The sequence below is a fragment of the Anomaloglossus baeobatrachus genome, chromosome 4 (genome assembly GCF_048569485.1).
Source record: "Anomaloglossus baeobatrachus isolate aAnoBae1 chromosome 4, aAnoBae1.hap1, whole genome shotgun sequence".
Lineage (NCBI taxonomy): Eukaryota > Metazoa > Chordata > Amphibia > Anura > Aromobatidae > Anomaloglossus > Anomaloglossus baeobatrachus.
The window spans coordinates 243140354-243159999 of NC_134356.1; the positions used below are offsets into that span (position 1 = coordinate 243140354).

The 19646-nt window shown below is 51.0% G+C and overlaps 1 protein-coding gene across 1 annotated transcript in view; it reads left to right on the top strand.

The window, feature by feature from the left end:
- Positions 1 to 19646, top strand: part of PTPRQ (protein tyrosine phosphatase receptor type Q) — an 855789-nt gene that overhangs the window by 738284 nt on the left and 97859 nt on the right. The gene's annotated exons all lie outside the window — the stretch shown is intronic.

The following is a 19646-nucleotide window of genomic DNA, read 5'->3' on the forward strand; positions in this document are numbered from 1 at the left end:
CATCCCTGCCTCCGATCACCATTCTCCACCACCCCACGGTAAGCTACATTTGGATCATAAGACGCACCCCTCATTTTCCTCCCACATTTTTGGGATGTAAAGTGATTCTTACAATCCGAAAAATACGGTGCTTCTTTTTTTATATACCCTTTAAATTTATGACACCATTCAGATACAAGTAAAATATATCTTTGTACCGTGTTAGCCAGTAGAGATAAATAAAATTTGTTTAAAAGAACTGAGAGTCCTCAGTGGTTGATACCTTTTAATGGCTAACTGAAAAGATGGTAATGATTGCAAGCTTTCGAGACTACTCAGGTCTCTTCATCAGGCATGGTATAACACAAAATCTGAAGAGTCACATATTTATACACAACAGGACATAGTTAAGAAAAATATGTCGCTGTCCTGTTGTGTATAAATATGTGACTCTTCAGATTTTGTGTTATACCATGCCTGATGAAGAGACCTGAGTAGTCTCGAAAGCTTGCAATCATTACCATCTTTTCAGTTAGCCATTAAAAGGTATCAACCACTGAGGACTCTCAGTTCTTTTAAACAAATTTTATTTGACACCATTCAGTCTTTTTTGGGTAGGAGACTATCAGCATTGCACATCTATAATTGGTAATCTATGTCTACACTTCCTTGCAGTAGCATCCGAAATCTGTCAGATCAAAAAGGTCCGTGGTCTCAACATGGAAAATAGCCAGATATCCCTCCGGGAAGGACCTAGCCAAGAAGTGGCTCTGTTCAGGAGACCACCATAACCACCATATTAAGTGGCCCTTTTAGTCAATATCCAGCTCTTGACAAGTTTAAAGATATGACAAGGGAAACAGAGGCTCCACGGACATTTTTGATTTGCAATTTCCCTTGTCATATCTTTAAACTCGTCAAGAGCTGGATATTGACTAAAAGGGCCACTTAATATGGTGGTTATAGTTGTCTCTTTAAAAGAGCCACTCCTTGGCTAGGTCCTTCCCGGAGTGATATCTGGCTATTTTCCGTGTCGAGATTCCTAACAGAGGCTCCATGGACCTTTTTGATTTGCATACTTCCCAGGGGGCAATGCACCTAGGATTTCACTGTGTTGAGCGCCTTTTCTGGCTGCCGGCAGTGTTTTCTCGGCTGGTCTCCGTGAGATCAGTCATTGTTTTGTCTTGCAAATCTGTCAGATCGTGAGGACATCTCCTGTGTACAGCCCTATTCATGTTTACCCACAGAATTTCAATAGTATTCAGCTTCAGGCTCTGGCTGGGCCACTCCAAAGCATTGATCTTCTTCTGGCAAGACCATTCTTTTTTTGTGGGTATACTTAGGGTCATTGTCATGCTAAAAGATGAAATTCCTCTTCATCTTAAGTTTTCAGCAGAAGCTTGAAGGTATTGTTTCAAAATTGACTGTTATGTGGAACACTTCATCGTTTCCTTCATCTTCACTAAAGCCCCAGTTCCAGCTGGTGAAAAACATCCAAAAAGCAAACTGCTGACTCCACAATGCTACCTTTTGCATTTACGACCAAAATGTTCATACTTGGTCTTATCAGATGAGAACTCGTTTTCTCACAAACATTTGTCAGACTTGACAGAGGTTTTGCCAGTATATAACAAGGCTAAGATGTTTTTCTTTGTAAGAAAGGAGTTCCATTTTGCCAGTCTACTGCACAGGCCAGTCTTATGTCATATGTTGTCACATGCAGTACACAACCAATACTTGCCAGAAATTTCTGCAGCTCCTTTAATGTTGCTGCAGGCATCTTGACAGCTTTCTGGACCAATTCTCCTTCTGTATTTAGATTAATTTTTGAGGGACATTATGTTCTAGGTAATGTCACTGTGGTACAAGAAGTAAGCCACTTCTAGATGACCCTCTGCACAGTGTTCCATGATATATCTAATATCTTGGATTTTTTTTGTACCCTTTTCTTGACTGATAACTTTCAACACGAGATACCTTAATGGTACCTATGTACTAACTGTAATATCAGTTTATATGTGAATAGCTAAATCTGAACAATCATATCCCCAGTTATAACAGGGTGCCCATATTTATGCAACCACATTATTTTGGTTTTATTATTTTTATTTTTCCCTTTTAAATTATTTGAGTTTGTTTTTCAATGCATTTGTAAAATTATGGGTGACATTAAAACTGCAAAAAAGTTCTGAAATTATTTTTATTAGCATGATTTTTGTTTACATGACAAAAACTTGGCATCTTAACAGGAATGTATAGAATTTTTATATCCACTCTCTACAGAAAAATAGTGCTCTATCTAAATCCTTCCATTCCAGAGGATGATCATAGACAATGATATACTTGCTGAAAAAAATGACCCTTTCAATTTGAAGATCCCGTGGAAGGTTCCCATATTTCAGTTTCTTAAAGGGAGTCTGTCAGCCCAAACTGACAGAATAAACAAAGCACGTAGCTTTGTAGGGGATATAGTCATTATAAAAATTACATCTTTAGTGTTCTAATTGTTGCCTCCATTCTGCAGAAACAGAAGTTTAATCAAGTATGCTAATTAGGGAGGTTGTTGGACCCCTGGTTAGGCTTTCTCTGCAGACAGTGCTCTCTCCAGGCAAGTCAATGTTGTCAATCAGCAGTGAGGCAGGTGAGGACAAGCAAAACCGGGAGGCAAAATGATGCACTCAACTGCTTAGGCTAGTTTCACACATCCGGCATTTCGCCGGATTGCCGGATCTGCCACACTCCAGTACAGTGTTAATATTGTGCAATGGCATCGCAGCAAGCTCCGGTCACATGCTCCAGTCACATGACATTACTGGAGCATGCCAAATCTGGCAAGCCGGCAAAATGCCAGTTGTGTGAAACTAGCCTTAGCAACACTAAGGCTACACTTAGCCCCTAATTAGAATATTTGATTAAACTTCAGTTTCTGCAGAACAGTGACAGCAATTAGGACACTAATAGCGTCTTTGCACACTATGACATCGCAGGTGCGATGTCGGTGGGGTCAAATCGAAAGTGACGCACATCCGGCGTCACTTGTGATGTCGTAGTGTGTAAATCCTAGATGATACGATGAACGAGCGCAAAAGCATCGTTATCGTATCATCGGTGCAGGCTCCGACATTTCCATAATGCCGGTGCCGCGACAGGTACGATGTAGTTCCTCGTTCCTGCGGCAGCACACATCGTTGTGTGTGAAGCCGCAGGATTGAGGAACATCTCCTTACCTGCCGCCAGCGGCTATATGGAAGGAAGGAGGTGGGCGAGATGTTTACATCCTGCTCATCTCTGCCCCTCCGCCGCAATTGGCCGTCTGCCGTGTGACGTCGTTGTGACGCCGCACGACCCGCCCCCTTAGGAAGGAGGCGGGTCGCCAGCCAGAGCGACGGTCGCATGGCAGGTGAGTGCATCTGAAGCTTGCGTAGCAATAATTATCGCTACGCCAGCTATCACAAGATATCCTACCTGCGACAGGGGCGGGGACTATCGCGTGCGACATCGCAGCATCGGCTTGCGATGTCGCAACGTGCAAAGCCCGCCTAAAGGTTTGTTCTTTAAGGGGCTATATCTCCTAAAAGGCTATGTGCTTAGTTTATACTGTCAGATTAAGCTGACAGACTAAAGTTAAAGAGTAACCACCATTTTTATATTTTTTTATATCATAAGTCAATAGTACATATGAAAAGAAGAAACTCTGTAATATATCTTAGAGAAATCTGCTTCTCTCTCCTCCTGAACTGAATTTTATTCTCAATATTCAAGTCAATCTTCAATGAATACAGATTTTTCCATTACTGAGATAGGAGATGGCAGTTGGAACTTGCAGTATAATGTGTTTGCCTTTTACTCCCACCCCTCCAACCACTTCTCTCTCCAAAGAATTTAAAAATCACTAACTGTCATCTTTTGTATAAATCTGTCTTCACTATATAGAGATTTCAGATTTTAGCACTGATAGGACAATCAAACATCAATGAAATCGATTTTTCCGATGAAATATAGGATCAAGTGTCTTATTTTCATGGGAACTTTTGATTTATGAATTGGAAATTAAACTGATGGTTACTCTTTAAGGCCTCTCTCACACATACGTGAAAATCACGCACATGCTGCGAGACACGTATTTTCCTTGCGTATTGCGTTTGGTAAGTACGTGTCTCCGGTACGTGTGGGTCACGTGTGTTCTACGTGTGCTATCCGCGATAACACACGGAGAATCGGTAATTTGAATACTCACGTGGTCCTTACTGCTGTCCAGGGTACTGATCTTCGGCTCCAGCCCCGCTCACTCCCCGCTGATGCTGCTTCCGACCGAGCGGAGGGGCGGAGATTAGCGCCCGTCACATCACGCCCACCTCTCCTTAACACGCTCATAATGAGCCGCGGTCTGCAGAAACTGTTTGCAGCGGAAGATTCTGCAGGGCTTATGGAGGTGAGTATGTGTTTTTTTTATTTTAAAATAATGACACGTGTTTCTCCGGCGCGTGTCACACAGGACCGCATCCACACTACATCCGTTTGGTACGGGTTTCGGGCCGTGTGACACCCGTGATGCCGGAGAGAAACGGACATGTCGGCGTGAGAAACACACGGACACACGTGTTACGCTCACCGAGGAGCGGCGAGCATCCGGAGGTGGACCCACTGGACCGTGCACCGGACTCCCCGGAGAAGGCGACCAGCAGCAAACCCCTGTGGCGTCTCCCCAGAAGGCCTAAATGCACGGCAGCCAGGAACCGGTAGTAGGACTCTCTGTATGGCCAGGTGTAGCAAGGTTGTGACGTCCACAGCCGGCAGGACACGGAAACTGCACCGGAAATGTTCACAGCAGGTGACGTCCGCCGCAGGTACGGCACGGATAATGTCCACGGCAGGTAGGGCATGGTGACGTCCACTGTTGGTATGAGCGGTGACGTCCACAGCAGGTACGGCACAGATAATGTCCACGGTAGGTAGGGCACGGTGACGTCCACTGTCAGAATGAGCGGTGACGTCCCCAGCCGGAATGGTACAGATGGCACTACGATGAGACAAGGGATTAGAACCAGGTATCAATGCACAGAAAACAGATAACAGCACAAGGGGTCTGGACACTGGCAAGGCTATAATGGAAGTGTTGCTCGGGCGCCTGCTGCTGGGGGAGGTGAACCTAAATACCCATTAGGTAACAGGTGACCTCTGAGGTCACTTCCAGAAAACGGGGCATACCACTTTAAGAAAGGGGGCGTGGCCTCGCGCGCAGCCTAGAGTCACTTACTGCAGCTCTGTGTAAGGAAGGGAGACAGAAAGAGGCTGCAGCATGCCTGGGAGCAGGAGCAACGTCTGCAGAGCCATGGGACTGGTAAGAGGAAGGCCGTCGCTGCCTGGGGCTATGACTGGGAGTGCTAGTGGGAGCCATGCTGGGACTGGGCACATGTGAGGGAGCGTGCCCCCCACGGGGTCTGGTGGGGCCAGGCGCTACAGTACCCCCCCCTGAAGAACCCCCCTCCTCAGGAAGCTCCGGAGGAGGCGAGGAGCATCCACGTCCTCTGCAGGTACCCACGTCCTCTCCTCAGGACTGAACCCCTTCCAGTCTACCAGATAGTAGGTTCTACCTCGGACCTCCTTAGCCGCAAGGATGGCTTTTACCTCATAGATGTCGTCATCACCAACAGGAGGAGGCGTAGTACCAGGATCACTGTGGAAACGACTCAGGACCACCGGCTTGAGGAGGGACACATGGAAGGAGTTCGGGATGCGAAGTGTAGACGGCAGCTTCAACTTGTAGGACACCTCATTGATCCGTCGGAGCACTTCAAAGGGACCAATAAAGCGGGGACCCAGCTTGTAGGACGGCATCTTCAGGCGGACATACTTGAATGAGAGCCAGACTTTATCTCCGGGTTGAAAGAAAGGAACATCCAGATGTTTCTTGTCAGCGTGTTTCTTCATGCGGACAGAGGAATGTTCCAGAGCCGACTTGGTCTCAGCCCAGACGGCAGAGAAGGACCTCACAAGGTCATCAGCTGCAGGGTTGCCGGAAGAACATGTCACAGGGCACGGCACTTTGGGTTGCTGTCCATACACCACCTGGAACGGGGATTTAGCAGAGGACTCACTGTCATGATTGTTGTAGGAGAACTCGGCCCATGGAAGCAGGTTGACCCAGTTGCTATGGTGTTCGTCCACGAAGTGGCGGAGATAATTAGTCAAGACTTGGTTAATGCGCTCCACTTGCCCATTGGACTGAGGGTGGTAGGCAGAAGAAAAGTCCAATTGTACCTCCATCATTTTGCAGACTGCTCTTCAAAACCGAGCGGTGAACTGGACCCCTCTGTCGGACACGATATGGAGAGGCAAGCCGTGAAGCCGGAAGATATGTTGAATGAATAAGTCAGCAAGAACCGGAGTGGACGGTAGCCCGGAGAGTGGTGTGAAGTGGGCCATCTTGGAGAACCGGTCCACCACCACCCAGATGACTGTGCAGCCAGACGATTTTGGCAGGTCCGTGATGAAATCCATGCCGATATGTTGCCATGGAGCGGATGGTACGGGTAAAGGAAGCAAAGGGCCCGCTGGAAGAGTCTTTGGGACCTTGTTCCGGGCACAGGAGGAACAGGATGAAACAAAGTCCTGGACGTCTTGACGTAGCCCTGTCCACCAATAATATCGGGATATCAATTGCAGAGATTTCTTTTGACCCACATGACCTGCTATTAGGGAAGAGTGTCCCCACCGGAGTACACGTTCCCTATCGACCTCAGCAACAAACGCCTTACCGGGAGGAAGGTGGTGCATGTCAACTGGTGCCGCCATTAGCTTGGAAGGTTCAATGATGTGCCGAGGTTCATCTTCCTGATCCTCTAACGGGAATGATCGAGACAGCGCATCGGCCTTCAGGTTCTTCTCGGCTGGACAGAAATGCAGAACAAAATCAAAGCGGGCGAAGAATAATGACCATCGGGCCTGTCGGGGGTTTAGCCTGTGGGCTGTCTGGAGATATGCCAGATTCTTGTGGTCAGTATAGATGGTAACTGGATGTAATGACCCTTCCAGCAGGTATCGCCACTCTTCCAGGGCCAGCTTGATTGCCAGCAACTCACGGTCTCCGATTGAGTAGTTTCATTCTGCTGGGGAGAAAGCCTTAGAAAAGAAGCCACAGGTTACTGTTTTACCCTCTGACGTTTTCTGTGTAAGAACCGCACCGGCTCCGGATGAGGAGGCATCTACCTCAAGGATAAACGGCCTGTTAGTGTCGGGTCTGTGTAAGGCTAGAGCGAGCAGAAGCGAAGGCTCGTTTAAGGGACATGAACGATTCTTCAGCTTCCAGGGTCCATTTCTTAGGGTTCTCCCCTTTGCGGGTGAGAGAGGATATGGCACGCACCAGAGGCGAGAAGTGTGGATTGAATTGCCGGTAATAGTTGGCGAATCCGAGGAATCGCTGGATAGCCTTCAACCCTTCCGGACGGGACCAATTCTGTACGGCTGATACCTTATCGGGGTCCATCTTCAGGCCAGTATCAGAGACTATGTGGCCAAGGAAGGGTAGCGAGGTCTGCTCAAACAGGCATTTCTCGAGTTTGGCGTAAAGGCGATTCTCTCTCAATCTCCGCAGGACAAGACGGATATGTCTTCGGTGGGTATGCAAGTCCGGAGAGAAGATAAGGATGTCGTCTAAATACACAACCACACAGGTGTATAGAAGTTCACGGAAGACGTCGTTCACGAACTCCTGGAAGACCGCTGGAGCGTTACTGAGCCCGAAGGGCATCACTCGATATTCATAGTGCCCATCCCGAGTGTTGAACGCAGTCTTCCATTCGTCTCCCGACCGAATGCGGAACAGATTGTACGCACCCCGGAGATCTAATTTGGAGAAGATCTTGGCACCTTGAAAGCGGTCAAACAGTTCCGGTATCAGGGGTAGCGGGTATCTGTTCTTCACCGTGATCTTATTCAATCCGCGGTAGTCAATGCAAGGCCGTAGACCCCCGTCCTTTTTTCCCACAAAGAAGAAACCCGCTCCGGCAGGAGAGGAGGATTTTTGGATGAAGCCTCGTGCTAGATTTTCCTTTATGTAATCAGACATGGCTTGGGTCTCTTCTCGGGACAGAGGGTAGATGCGCCCACGCGGAGGGGTTGCCCCGGGGAGCAGGTCGATGGGACAATCGTAGGGTCTGTGTGGCGGCAATGTCTCAGCCTCCTTCTTGTCAAAGACATCGGCATAGGCTCAATAGGCAGGGGGTAACCCGGGAAGGGTGACCGGTTCAATGGGTCGGTGCGGAGGATGCACTGGTTTCAGGCAGTTGCTGTGGCAAGACGCACCCCATTGCAGGATGTCTCCAGAATCCCAGTCCAGTACTGGCTTGTGCGACCGAAGCCAGGGTATTCCCAGTAGTAGGGCATGCGTCATTCCAGGGAGTACGTGGAAGGCGATGGTCTCAGAGTGTAGCAACCCCACTTGCATAGTACAGTTCTCCGTGATGTACCGGATGGGTTCGGATAGCTGTTTTCCATCCACGGAAGAAAGACTGATGGGGGTAGCAAGACATCGGACGGGAATCTGGTGTAGGTCCACCACGGCTTGTTGGATAAAGTTCCCGGCAGAGCCTGAATCCAGGAACGCATGCTCTGACAACCGGATGGAACCACAGGACAGGGATACAGGTACATGGAGAAAAGGAGAGGACTTGGCATGACCTAGGGTGGCCTCTCCGATGGACCCTAGGCTCTGTAGTTTCCCGGCTTTACTGGACAGTCCTGAATCAGATGTTTTGCACTTCCGCAGTAGAAGCACTCTCCTGCCATTCTCCGATTCCTCTGTCGCAGTCTGGACTCACTGACTCGATTGACCTCCATGGGCTCGTGCGAAGCAGTAGGCCGGGTGGAGAGAGGTGACATCGGCCTTTGGAATGTGGGTGCAAGGCGCGGGTTTTTTTTCGCCCGGGTGACTTCCCTGGCACGCTCTTGGAAACGGAGATCAATACGGGTAGCCAGAGAGATCAGCTCTTCCAGGGTGGTAGGTACCTCCCGGCCGGCCAGTTCATCCTTGATTTTACTGGATAACCCTTCCCAGAAGGCAGCTACTAAGGCGTCATTGTTCCACTTGAGTTCGGAGGACAGAGCGCGAAATTCGCTTGCATACTGTCCCACGGTGAGATTCCCCTGGTGGATTCTCATGAGCGAAGAGGCAGTAGACGAGAGACGGCCTGGCTCATCGAACACCTTATGAAAGGTGGTCAGAAAGACGGATAGGACTTGAACGGTCGGGTCATTCCTCTCCCAGAGCGGATTCATCCAAGCCAGAGCCTGACAAGTCAGATGAGACATGATAAATGCGATTTTCGAGCGATCAGTCGCTCGCTGCAGTGGCGACAGCTCAAAGTGCAGGGAGCACTGGTTTAAGAAACCGCGACACAAACTGGGATCCTCTCCATACATGGGTGGGGAGGCCAGGCAGGAAGGAGACATGCATGTCGATAATCCCGCAGAGTCGGGGGTTGTTGAGGAGGCCGGATTCTGCAGGGCGTATAGACGGGAATCCACGGACGCCATATATTCGGCCATGCGTCTCTGGGCCTCATGCTGGCGGGACAGTTCCTTCTGTAGTTCACTTAACTGGGAGCCGTCGGAGGATCCGGAGGTTTGCATGGATGCCAGACGGGATTCCACAGACTTCATGTAAGCCACTAATCTTGCTTGGGTCTCGCGTTGGCGGGAGAGCTCCTGTTGCAGGTCAGTCAGCGGGTTAACCTTGATCCCGGCGGAGTCCATGGCCCGAGCAAACTGTTACGCTCACCGAGGAGCGGTTAGCATCCGGAGGTGGACCCACTGGACCATGCACCGGACTCCCCTGAGAAGGCGACCAGCAGCGAACCCCTATACAGGGACTGTGTGGCGCCTCCACAGAAGGCCTAAATGCACGGCAGCCAGGAACCGGTAGTAGGAGTCTCTGTATGGCCAGGTGTAGCAAGGTTGTGACGTCCACAGCCGGCAGGACACGGAAACTGCACCGGAAATGTTCACAGCAGGTGACGTCCACTGCAGGCACGGCATGGATAATGTCCACGGCAGGTAGGGCACGGTGACGTCCACTGTTGGTATGAGCGGTGACGTCCACAGCAGGTACGACACAGATAATGTCCACGGTAGGTAGGGCACGGTGACGTCCACTGTCAGTATGAGCGGTGACGTCCCCAGCCGGAATGGTACGGATGGCACTACGGTGAGACAAGGGATTAGAACCAGGTATAAATGCACAGAAAACAGATAACAGCACAAGGGGTCTGGACACTGGCAAGGCTCTAATGGAAGCGTTGCTCGGGCGCCTGCTGCTGGGGGAGGTGAACCTAAATACCCATTAGGTAACAGGTGACCTCTGAGGTCACTTCCAGAAAACAGGGCATACCGCTTTAAGAAAGGGGGCGTGGCCTCGCACGCAGCCTAGAGTCACTTACTGCAGCTCTGTGTAAGGAAGGGAGACAGGAAGAGGCTGCAGCATGCCTGGGAGCAGGAGCAACGTCTGCAGAGCCATGGGATCGGTAAGAGGAAGGCCGTCGCTGCCTGGGGCTATGACTGGGAGTGCTAGTGGGAGCCATGCTGGGACTGGGCACATGTGAGGGAGCGCGCCCCCCATGGGGTCTGGTGGGGCCAGGCGCTACAACACGTAAGTACGGAACGGACACACGCTCCATTCCAAAATACTTATGTGTGTCCAAAACATTAGGAATACATAGGTCCACGTGTGTATGTGTCTCCGGTACGTGAGAAAACTGCCAAATACATACCGGAGGCACGTACGTGTGAAAGAGGCCTAAAGAGGAGCAATAGTTTCATTATACATAATGCATATGAAAGGTCACATACAAGTCACAATTTTGAGTAGATATAGCAATAATACACAGTATATCACAAAAGTGGGTACACCCCTCGCATTTTTGTAAATATTTTATTATATCTTTTCACGAGGCAACACTGAATATTGGACACTTTGGTACAATGTACAGTAGTCAGTGTACGGCTTGTATAACAGTGTAAATTTGGCATGTCCTCTCAATAACTCAACACACAGCCATTAAATGTCTGAACCACTGGCAACAAACGTGAGTATGGCCCTAAGTAAAAATAGCCAAATTATGTCCAGTTAGCCATTTTTCCTCCTGGTGTTATGTGACTCACTGATATTTCAAGGTCTCAGGTGTGAATGGAGAGCAGCTGTGTTAAATTTGGTGTTATTGCTCACACACTCTCTTAGGGTATGTGCGCACGTTGCTTTTTACCTGCTTTTTACCTGCTTTTTTGCTGCTTTTTCTTCTGCGCTGTTTAATGCCAAAATGGATGTATTCTTCTATTCAAGCAAAGTCTATGGGAATTTGGGTTTCTTGTTCACACTATGTTGTTCAAAATGCTGCCTTTTTGTGGCAGAACTTTGGTCAAAAACTCAGCATTTCAAAGAAGCAACATGTCAATTGTTTTTGCCATTTGGGTTTTGCACTGCAAAGCTGAGTTTTTGACCAAAGTTCTGCCACAAAAAGGCAGCATTTTGAACAACATAGTGTGAACAAGAAACCCAAATTCCCATAGACTTTGCTTGAATAGAAGAACACATCCATTTTGGCATTAAACAGCGCAGAAGAAAAAGCAGCAAAAAAGCAGGTAAAAAGCAGGTAAAAAGCAACGTGCGCACATACCCTAATACTGGTCACTGGAACTTAAACATGGCACCTCATGGCAAAAAATTCTCTGAGGGTCTGAAAAAAAAATTCTTACTCTACATAAAGCTGCAGTACAGTAGGCAAGACCATACAGCGGTTTAACAGGACAGGTTCCACTCAGAACACATCTCGTCACGGTTGACCTAAGAAGTTGAGTGCACATCTCCACATCATATCCAGAGAATCTCTTCAAAATAGAGATATGACTGCTGCCAGTGTAACGCCCCGGCAGCGGTCGAACCGCTCAGATCCGGATGTTTGCGTGGGTTCTCCCCATGTTTGGGGCTCCATGAGTGCTGCCAGCTGTGAGGAGCTACAGTACATTGAGGGAACTGTGAATGCCAACATGTACTTTGACATACTGAAGCAGTGCATGATCTCCCTCCCTTTGGAGCTGGGCTGCAGGGCGTAGTCCAACATGATAAAGACCCCAAACACACCTCTAAGATGACCACTGCCTTGCTACAGAAACTAAAGGTAAAGGTGATGGACTGGCCAAGCTTGTCTCCAGACCTAAATCTTATTAAGCATCTGTGGTGCTTCCTCAAACAGAAGGTGGAGGAGCACAAGGTCTCTAACATCCACCAGATTTGTGATGTTGTCATGGATAATGGAAGAGGATTCCAGTAGAAACCTGTGAAGCTCTAGTGAACTCAGTGAACTCCATGCCCAAGACCGTTAAGAAAGTGCTTGAAAATAATGGAAGCCACACAAAATATCGACAATTTGAGCACAGTTTGGACATTTTTACTTATGGGTGTATTCCATTTTGTTGCCAGTGGTTTAGACATTAATCGATGCATATTGACTTGTTTAGAGAGCATACCAAATGAACACTGTTATCTAAGCTTTACACTTATAGGGGTGCCACCCATACAAACAGTTACGCATAATACAACTTTCAGAGGCAGTGCTCCTCTGTGAACTGTGTTTTGTGGACTTACCGTCAGAGTTGATGCTCCCCTCTGAAATGTGCAGTTCGACTAACCTTGTTCAAAAAGTGTGGGAAGCTGAGAAAGAGTGGGAGAAGAGTTTAAGACAGGAACAGGAGAAGTCAGGACATCAGAGAGTGTGAGAATGAAGAGACACTATCATAGAGAGTGTCCGAGAATGGCTGTCAGGAAACAGGAACGTGTCAAGCTGAGAAAGAGACTGTGAGCCAGACCATGACAGAGTACCGGTATCCACCAAGCGATTAGGAAGCTGCTGAGGTCAGAGATCCTGAAGACGAGAAGCGGCACCATTTATAGGAATTAAGCAACCCCTGGCTTGTGGAACAGGAGTGGTTCTCCCTGCCATGGAAGGAGTGTGTGTGTGATGCCCTGGACTAGCCAGGTAGTCACAGATAGTGCCCCACACAACACCAGTCCCACACAAGGTAACACCAGCCAAACCATAAACCCTAGTCACCTCCCTCAGTGCTTAATGGACACACCAGGGGGCGGAGTCAGGTGGTTGGCCACGTCCACCGAGGAGTTCAGAGGGCCTGAGGCAGGAAACACAAGCAGTTTAGTTTTGGGAGTGAAGGAGAGTGAAAGCAAGCCTGTGTAGCACGTCTGCAGCAGTCTGACAGGTGCCAGGGTCGGAGCCCTGGTACCTTCGCTAGGAGGCATACGGTGGCCTTAGCCTGCAGGAGCCGGGAAGACGGCTCGGTGGAACCGTGGTGGACCAGGACAGGGTAGTGGCCCGCCTTTACCGACCCGGGGAACCGACTGGAAACCGGAGCACACAGGGGGTACTCAGACCCTGAAACGAGGTCCAGAATCTATTGGACTGAGTTAATTCACTGATTGCGATATGGACTATTTGTCCTTTCCCACCCAAGTCACGACTGAAGACAACAGCCCGCCGAGGAGGATAGAAAGGCACCGCACAGGCAGAGAGATCTCACAGGCCAGTGTCTGCGGGCAAACGGGCGCATCCAACATATACACAGCTGGGGAGCGGACTCCCGTCGCTGAAGCGCAGACAGTGTACACATACACTACATGGTGCAGGAGAAAGGCAAAGACCACCGAACCAGGTGGGTGACCAGACGCAGCCGGCTGTGGGCACCGACCACCATCAACTTTGTTAACCAGAGACTTGTGGGTGTCAATAACAGTGAGTACCACAGTGCCATCCGGCCGCGCACTGCCCTGCACCGCCCAGCTACTCTCCCCAACGGGTCCCAGGGCCATCATCCCTGCCCACGGAGGGGTTAACCTGTTGCTGCATCACCATCTCCCCCGGGTGCCCCGTAACTGCAGCGGTGGTGTCTACACCTTCACCACATCCCGTGGGTGGCGTCACGAACTCAAACACGGCTCCGGTCGTACACCTACCTACCACCCCCCTAAGTAGCACCAGCACCCTTTCAGAGCGACGTGACCCCGGGTCCGGAGGCCCTCGAGCCACCCACCAACGAGCCCGGATCCGAGCGGCTCAGCTGCAGCCGAGCGCAGGGCGGTACACATCGACTCTCTTGGCGTCACGAACAGGATACTTACCTAGTGAAGTGCGCCTTGAAGTGAAGTCAGAAGTGATCCGTTGCGAAATTTGCAGAATCCGCCATCTTTTGGCGCGAAGATTCCCGCCAGAGTCTTCTTCCTGACAGAAAGGGTGCGAAAAGCCGAAGCCCCGCCCCCTGAGAACACGGCCGTGCAGCAAAGCGCGCGTTCAGAAAGCAAAACTGCCCAGCAGAAAAAGGGAGTGCCGCGAAAAGACCAAGGGGGAGCAGCGGGAAGATGTCCGCGCCCAACTTTGATGGCGGAGGGGCGCCGGCCACTGGAGTGGCGGCGCCCTCAGACACGCCCGGTGACGGGAATGTGGCGGCGCTCGCTGCCGGTCGCCCAGGTAATGCCAATCTCCTTGCCCTACGTGCCCGATGCTGCCTGGCTACCACAGTACGATGGGAAGCCTGATGCCTTGCAGGTGTTCCGGAAAAAGATATGCACGATTCTCGATTTGTATGCCATGACTGGCAAGCAGCGTGCAGCGGTAGTGCTGGGGCAGCTGACCGGCGCGGCCGAGCAAGAGGTGGAGACTTGGGCAGACTCGGACCGGGCCTCGGTAACCGCTATTTTTGATAAACTCCAGGTCGCCTTTGAAACCCACACGGAAGCGGAGTTGAGGATGCAGTTTTACCATTGTCTTCAGCGACCAAAGGACAGTATAAGAGACTATGCCTTGTGGCTACAAACAGCCTTGTGTACACTAAAGCAGGTGGACCCCATCAATGAGACAGATAGCAACAAAATGCTAATGTTCCTGCAGGGGCTGGGGTCTGCCAAAGATCGCAAGCAACTGTGGCTGTGGTCCTTGGAACATGCCGACTTGGACTTTGCAGTACTGAAAGAGCGGGCCATCAAGGCCCTACAGGCCACAGAGGCCGGCACCCCCCATCCGCCATCTTGGCCGTTTGACACTACTCCCGTCTCGGTAATACCCCCTTTGCTGGCCCTACCGACCCCTGCTGCAGCCACCGAAGCTCTGGAAGATCTGACATCGCAAGTCTGGCGCTTGAATGAGGATGTCACCCGGATCCTCGCTGCTCTCCAGCTACCGACGAGAGGCAAGCCTGCGGAGAAGATCCAGCTCGCCAAAAGCCCGCAGGACATCCCTTGGATGCAGCGGAAAAGAAATAACGACCCTCGGTATGGATCGCCAGTCTGCTACAAGTGCAACAAGACCGGCCATTACTCCAGACGGTGTCCATTAAACAAGCAACCCCTGAGGCCAAGGGCCAAACCTCAGGAGTAGATCCTCAAGGCCCAGCTGATTGGCGGGATCGGTACGTTGGAGGCCGCTCTATCATCTCCCTGGCCGTGGATGGTGTCCCGACCATGGCCCTGCTTGACACCGGATCACAGGTAATGACTATGCCTTACTCGTTGTACCAGCGATATTAGGCTGATAGGCTATCGTCCAGAGGGGCAAGTTTACTAACTATCATTGCTGCCAATGGGCTCCCTATGATCCAGGTGGGGTTCAAGGAGGTGACCCTGACTGTGGGATGAACAGAGCTGAGACGTCAAGGGATGATTGTGGTGCTGAATGATTCCAGTGACCGTAACCCAAAAGGTGGTCCTCGGGACCAACGTGATTGAGCACTGCATGGGGGAGGTGTTGAGCCTGTTGCAACAATTGTCTGCCACGGCAGGAGGGGGCTGGCAGAGGGCACTGCAGCGTGAGATCTGGGCCCTCCTGCAGCGACAGCAGGTGAACATGACAGGTGGAGAGATTGGTGGTGTGCGGGTGATGGACGCCGCGCCTTTGGTGGTGCCGCCGCGGAGTGAGATGATGATTTGGTGCATGGCAGCAGTAGGACACCAAGGACAGGATTACCTGCAATGGTAGAGCCCTTGCCTTCAGAGCACTGGCCCACAGTAATGGCAACCAGGGGGGTGATTGATGTAAAAAAGGGGAGAGTGCCCGTGAGAGTGTTGAATTGTGGAGAGTAAGAGGTCAGGCTCCCACGCTGCACCACCATTGCCAAGTTGTTCACCGAAGACGCATACGCTATCCACGAAACAACCCCCACAACCACTGCACCACACTCAGGCAGTGACCTTCCACCCGGACAATTAGAGGAGTGGTGTCGGGAGTTGCATGTTGGCACTGAGGCTACACCCATGCACCACAAGGAAGGAGTATACAGGGTAATGCAGGAGTACTGGCAGGTTTTCAGCAAGCACCCGCTAGATTTTAGGAGAGTTAAAGGGGTTCAACACCATATCCCCATGGGTATGCATCCACCCATTAAAGAGAGGTACAGGCCAATCCCACCCGCACACTACCAGTGCGCCAAAAACATGTTAAAGAACATGAAGGAGGCAGGGGTCATCCGGGATAGTTGTAGTCCCTGGGCAGCTCCATTGGTGCTGGTGAGAAAGAAGGACAGCACCATGAGAATGTGTGTGGATTACCGGAAGAGCATCCAGATAATGCATAAAGATGCCTACCCTCTTCCCCGCATTGAATAGTCGCTCGCTGCCCTGAAGACTGCTAATTATTTCTCTACCCTTGACCTTACTAGTGGCTTCTGGCAGGTGGCGGTTGCACAGGAATACCGCGAGAAGACTGCGTTTGCTACCCCCATGGGACTTCGCGAGTTCAACAGTATGCCGTTCGGGCTGTGCAATGCCCCGGGTACCTTCCAGAGGCTCATGGAGTGCTGTTTGGGGCATCTCAACTTTGAGACTGTTCTGCTGTACTTGGACGACGTGATTGTGTATTCCAAGACGTATGAAGCCCACCTGGAGCACCTGGCAGAAGTGTTTGCGGCCCTCGTCAAGTACGGGATGCAGTTAAAACCCTCTAAGTGCCATCTGTTGAAACCCAAAGTGCAGTACCTCGGGCACGTGGTGAGTGCGGAAGGCGTAGTCCCGGATCCTGAGAAGATTACCGCTATCCAGAGCTGGCCGCAACCAACCACGGTGAAGGAGGTGAGGCAGTTCCTGGGCCTAGTGGGCTACTACCGCCGTTTTATCAAGGGGTACACGAAGATGGCTTCGCCCATGCAAGACCTCCTCGTGGGACAGACCAAGAAAGGTAGATCTCCTGGACCCCCGTTTGTCTGGGGTGAGAAGCACGAGGAGTCCTTTCAACAGCTGAAGTCGGCCCTGACAGGGGAAGAAATCTTGGCTTATCCTGATTATGGCCTCCCGTTAATCATCCTTTACACCGACGCCAGCAATGTGGGCCTGGGTGCGGTCCTGTCCCAGGTACAAGATGGAAATGAGAAGGTGATCGCCTACGCCAGCAGGAAGCTCCGGCCTACAGAAAGGAACCCCAAGAATTACAGCTTCTTCAAGCTCGAGTTCTTGGCCCTCGTGTGGGCGATAACAGAAAGGTTTAAACATTACCTCGCGGCGTCGAAGTTCACTACCTACACGGACAATAACCCATTAACCTATCTGGATACGGCTAAGCTGGGTGCCCTGGAGCAGCGGTGGATGGCTCGACTGTTCAATTACGACTTCACCATCAAGTACAATCAAGTACAGGGCTAACCGCAAGAACACCAATGCGAATGTGCTGTCTCGAATGCCACATTTGCCCGATGAAGGGATGGAGGAGATCGAGCTATCAGCATTCCATTGGCCACGAGGTGAGAAGCCCTGCGTTAGCCAACAGCAGGCGAACCTTGACCCGCTGCCCAGCAAGGGGTGGCAAGAAGCCCAGGATCAGGAATCTGCAGTTCAGCTGGTCAAAACAATGATTGCCCAGGGTTCTTCCAGGATGAACCCCACAGCCCCCTCTGAAGCTCAGCGGTTGTGGAAAGAGAGAGACGTCTGTACTTACATCAAGGGAAACTGTATAGGGGATTGATCAACCCGAAGACCCATGAGAAAGTTCGCCAGCTGGTGGTGCCCCAGGCATGCGTACCCAAGGTCCTGCAGGCCTACCATTATGGCGCAGGACACTTCGGCTGGAAGAAGCTGGAAATGCTGCTGAGGGAGAGGTTTTACTGGAGTGGGATGTGGGAGTCCGTGGAAGCCTGGTGCAGAGAGTGTGGTCCCTGTACGTTGAGAAGACAAGACGAAACCAGTCATAAGGCCCCGCTACAGCCAATTGTCACCCACCAGCCGCTGGAGTTGGTTGCCCTGGACCATGTCAAGCTTACGCCCAGCCGGAGCGGGTATACCTACGCCCTGATCATTGTGGACCACTACTCAAGATTCATGGTGGTTGTCCCCGTTAAAGATTTGACAGGCCGCACTGCAGCCAGGGCCTTCCAGGCCTACTTTTGCCGACCGCATGGCTACCCGGAGAAGGTGCTCACAGATCAGGGCCCGGCCTTTGAAGCGGAGGTTTTCCAGGAATTCTGCCACTTGTACGGATGCAACAAGATCCAGACCACGCCCTACCATGCCCAAACTAATGGGATGTGCGAGAAAATGAACCATCTGGTCCTTAACCTCCTAAAGGCACTGCCCCTGGAAGAACGGAATCTGTGGCCGGAGAAGCTGCCCTAATTGGTGCACATGTACAACAACATCACCTGCAGCTCCACCAAGTGCACGCCTGCATACCTGATGAGAGCCCGGCAGGGGCGGCTGCCTGTGGACATAGAAATGGACATAGAGGTGCCCGAAACTCTTCCTCCCACTGCCAACTGGGATGCCAAGCGACAGACGCAGTCCTGACTGATCCAAGAGTATGTGGAACGGAATTTGCGTCAGAATCGAGAAAAGCAAGAGCAGCACTTCAACAAGCGGGCTCAGGCTGCCCCTTTTGGACCCAGGGATGTGGTGCTGAAGCGCAAGAGGAGAACACATAAGCTCGACGATCAGTGGGAAAGGACCCCCTACGTCTTACAGCCAACTGGATGGGAGAATGAGAAGACCTACTTGATTAGTCGCGACCAAATGAAAACTACGGCCACTAGTTCCAGAGACCAACTGAAGAGATGCCTGGGTCCCCTGAGACTGGTAGAAGAGGTCCCCGTGCCCATGCCGAGCATGGAGGAGAAAAGAGGGGTGATCCATACAGTGATGGGTGACTTTCCAGCTGATAGGCCTATGCAGAACAGCGCGGTGATTGTTCCTGTAATAATGTTCCCACAACCCGTGGAAGAAATGGAGCCGGAGATGCCCGCCAGCGAACCACCCGAGCAAGCGCCCAGGGATGCACCTACACCACGCCCCTGTAGGTCTCTACCTGCCATACCTGACACTCAGGAAGAGGGACCAGTTGTCCCCTCTCCCCCATTGCCTCCACCTGAAAGTATTGGACCCAGGAAGTCTACGCGCCCTAGCCTAGGTCAGCCCCCGCTTAGGTACATGGAAACTGCCATTTAGGGGTGCAACATGTTGATTATGTATATATGTGTGTGAATGAGTGCCAATCACCCGAGACTCTCACCTGATTCAAAGCCTGATAAAGAAGGTAGCAGTTACCGACTACCATACTGCCCGTCCCTATTGGGACTTTGTTTGATGTTCCCACTGTTTACCCCATTTAAATGAACAAGGCCGAGAACTTGCAGGC